The 3,588-nt window shown below is 40.4% G+C and overlaps 2 long non-coding RNA genes across 2 annotated transcripts in view; one reads left to right on the top strand and one right to left on the bottom strand.

Annotated features, from left to right (window-relative positions):
* LOC103475967 (uncharacterized) overlaps nucleotides 1-1,671 on the bottom strand; it is an 8,569-nt gene extending 6,898 nt beyond the window's left edge. Inside the window, exon 1 of the long non-coding RNA XR_535382.1 lies at nucleotides 1,582-1,671. This is a non-coding gene — a long non-coding RNA (uncharacterized LOC103475967). The remainder of the gene's footprint in view (nucleotides 1-1,581) is intronic.
* A 430-nt stretch (nucleotides 1,672-2,101) lies between these two features.
* LOC103475973 (uncharacterized) overlaps nucleotides 2,102-3,588 on the top strand; it is a 25,561-nt gene continuing 24,074 nt past the window's right edge. The window contains exons 1-2 of the long non-coding RNA XR_535383.1: nucleotides 2,102-2,165; nucleotides 2,263-2,352. This is a non-coding gene — a long non-coding RNA (uncharacterized LOC103475973). The remainder of the gene's footprint in view (nucleotides 2,166-2,262; nucleotides 2,353-3,588) is intronic.

Here is a 3,588-nt window from a genome sequence, read left to right as displayed (position 1 = left end):
AAGGCCACCAAAACGGATCCCCTCAACAACTCGGCTGCGCCTAGACATTTTTGTAATTTTAGTCCAATTTAAAAGGATCTATAACTGAATATACATTTTTTTTAATTGCTGAATTAAGTCAAATAATTCAGCTATCCCAACATTAAGAAAATTGTCCATTTGCATTTTATAGCTTAAACTGATGCAATTTTTTTTTAAACAGCTGCTCTCCTTGTCTCTGTCCTTGCACTCACTGCTAGCCATGAACTACTGCTATTCTGGCCGTTGTTTTATTTCAGCAGGCAGTTAAACAGGGAGACATAAACCAAAGCCGCAGCCATCAGAATCTCCTGACTGAAAGGTCATCACCACCCTGCATTCAAACTAAGCTCCAGTTTATCAATTTGTGATACATTTAGCTTACAGGGCCAGAGAGTGAAAAATGGGTACTCTTTATTTAAACAAGAGAAATCACTTTCACATAATTTTGTTCTCGACCCAAGTCTACTGTGCAGCATGTTTTAGGTATATCCCTGCTGTCACACACCAGACTTTTTTCTAAGACTGATTTACAGACTTTTGCAGCACTTAGTGGCTATAGGACAAAATACAATCATTTGAATCAGGTATGCTGGAGTAGAGACACTTGCAAAACATATAAATTGGGCCATAGAGTAACAGTTTGATACATCAGTAAACCCTGCTTTGCCGGCACTCCAAATCATTAGTTTGTAAATTACATGTTGGAACATTACCCAATCACAAACAAAGGACATTGTTTTTATGTTATTTGTATGTTTACTCACCAAGTTTTTTTTTCAGTGTAACCATCATATTAAACTAGTGTTTTCTTCAAATTCTCTCCTTCATATTTCAGATATTCTAATAAAACATGTTCAATGGTTTCATCCATTCCACAAAAATCACATTTCCCTCTATTATGCTTTTGTATTTTAAAATGTGCATAATTAAGTTCCATATGTCCAATATTCTTAGAAATGTTTCCTTCTTTCTATTTCTTCTCCCAGGTCTTATTTCACCTACTACTTTTGGGATTTTATAAAACCCATTTTCCTTTTCTTTCTTCATCCCACTTTTTTTTTTTTTTTTTTACCATTTTTTCCATCAGGTTTTGTTTAATGACATTCTTTCCTTCAGATTTGCTTATTTTTGCTATGAACCTTGTGGGATTTTTTTTACTGTCTTCATTTGTGTCATCTACAACTGATGACACAGTCATAGATGACACAACCGTCATCTACAGTTGTGTTACTTCAATATGTGTTGATACCCACACAAATATTATTGTTAAACCCATGTTTTGTATTCTAAATAAAGTATACATTTGAAATAAAATGTCAGGCCTACTATCTGTATGTTTGTTTTAAAGTCAATGATACACAACTTGAACCTAAACAAATTGTTTTTAATACATAATTCTCGTATTATGTCGACTTTATATTTCTGATATTATGACTTTATTCTCGTAATATTACTCTATTTCCGTTTTTCGTCTGCATAGCCCAACACTCTGTCATACGTTTCTCACTTCTTTAAAAATATCTTATTGCATTTTCTTCACATTAAAGTAATAAATATTACCTCTTTTCCATACAGTGAAATCATCTCCAAAAAGCGAACATCCCATTTCGTAACCAATGTCTTTAAATATAATATATACCATGTTCCTTCTTCTCCTACCGTCTGTTAGCAAGGACACAACTGCACAGGTGGAGCTCATCAGCCCAATCACTGCGGTACGCCTTTCCAGATGGTGCATTCACTGCTTCAGGACATTTGAGTACCAAAACAACACAGATACACCACGCATAGTTTCCTCAACAAAACCAGTCCAGCTGCAGCATGTCACTATTATAAATAAAAATTATTTATTCATTTATTTATTTAACATATTTGTCAAAACTGTCCCTATATCGTGGCAGAATATGTGAGACAGATAACCTGTAAAAAGCTACCCCACAGCATCGTTGCTGGTCGAAAACGACCAAAGCCAGGAGGCGCATCCTATCACTATCAATCAAATTACATGACGCTGACTCCGCCCACATGTGGAAGTAGAGCACATTGCCAGAAGCGGTGCTTAAAGCACTGAATGATGATTCTTGCACATCCACAGGTCGAGTATCTTATACCAACATGGTCATGTGTGACTCCGGGTGAGACCGGTAAGTCTATATAGTCACGTGACAATGACATATAGTCACGTGAGCATGCAGGTTGAACAGATGGTAAGACCTTTGTTTCTTTGCTTGTCGCTGGTAGTCTCGAGACTAGGGTCGGAGCTGCAAGGATCATCTGGCCCTCCAGAGACTGTGCAAGCTCCCCTTTAATACAACTTTTGTTCTTCGATTGGTAAGTTGTTTTTCTTTTTAATCGGCGATAGAACATTCGCTACCCGCTTCGGTTTTGCCTTATTGCTGGTGGTACGGTGTTAGTCGTTTCCGACCAGCTTGTTTGCTTAGCCGTATCAGCTTGTAGTTGTATTGCAGCCGTTTTTGGGCTTGCTTTTTCTTTATATTGTGCCGCAATATTTGGCTCATCTTTATTTTATTATCGCAGCCGATTTCGGGCTTACTTTAGTTTACATTGTGCAGCCGTGTTCGGCTTGCCTCTATTGTTGCAGGCGTTTTCGTGCTTGTTTTTTGGTTGAGTGCAGCTGTGTTCGACTTGAGTGTCAAGAGTGATGATTTCAGCTCGACCTGACCCAGTCAGCTCAGTTGGGGTCAGCTCAGTTGCTGGACCACTCTCGTTTCCAATCCATGGGTGGTGTTTACACTAACTCGTGGTTACTTGCTACAGTTCCGCCGCCGCCCTTCTGTTCCTGGTCAAGTCAGGATGACGGTGATTCACGACCAGGTAAAACTCTGACGCTAAGCCACGAGATAGACGCCTTGCTGGCCAAGGGCATAATATTGCTTGTCCAACCCCTGCGGCATCCAGAGGGCTTTTATTCAAAGTATTTTTTAGTCCCAAAGAAGAAAGGTGGACTCCAACCAATTTTGGACCTGAGAAATCTGAATGTGTTTCTGAAGACTATCCCTTTCCACATGTTGAGCATTAGAGATGTGCTTCAGACAATCTCCCGAGGCGACTGGATCACCTTTGTCGACTTGAGGGATACATGCTTTCATGTACCGATTGCACCACGCCATTGGCAGTTTCTCCGCTTTGCAGTTCAGGGCAAGCATTTCAAGTTCAGAGTTCTTCCATTCGGTCTTTCACTGTCCCTTCATGTGTTCACTCCTGCTGTACTTGGATTATTGGCTGATCCGTGCATCCACAGAAGCTCAGGCGGATGCAGACACACAAACATTACTCAATCACATAGACCTGTTGGGTCTTCATGTGAACTGGCAGAAGAGCAACCTTGTTCCATCTCAGGAGGTCACGTTTCTTGGGATCACGATGAACTCCCCCACCATGACTGCTTGCCCGTTGCCTCAGCGTGTCGAGGGGATTCTGCAAATGCTGCCCACCTTTCTGCCTAGCTGTGCAACCCCCTTTTATTGCTTGCCTTCTTTTGTTGAGTAAGCTGACTGCTACTGCTACAGTAATACCCCTGGGACTGTTGTCTCTGCGACCACTACA

The sequence above is a fragment of the Poecilia reticulata genome, linkage group LG2 (genome assembly GCF_000633615.1).
Source record: "Poecilia reticulata strain Guanapo linkage group LG2, Guppy_female_1.0+MT, whole genome shotgun sequence".
NCBI lineage: Eukaryota > Metazoa > Chordata > Actinopteri > Cyprinodontiformes > Poeciliidae > Poecilia > Poecilia reticulata.
Note: the sequence above shows the minus strand (reverse complement) of the source record. Positions and strands in the feature narration are given on the sequence as shown.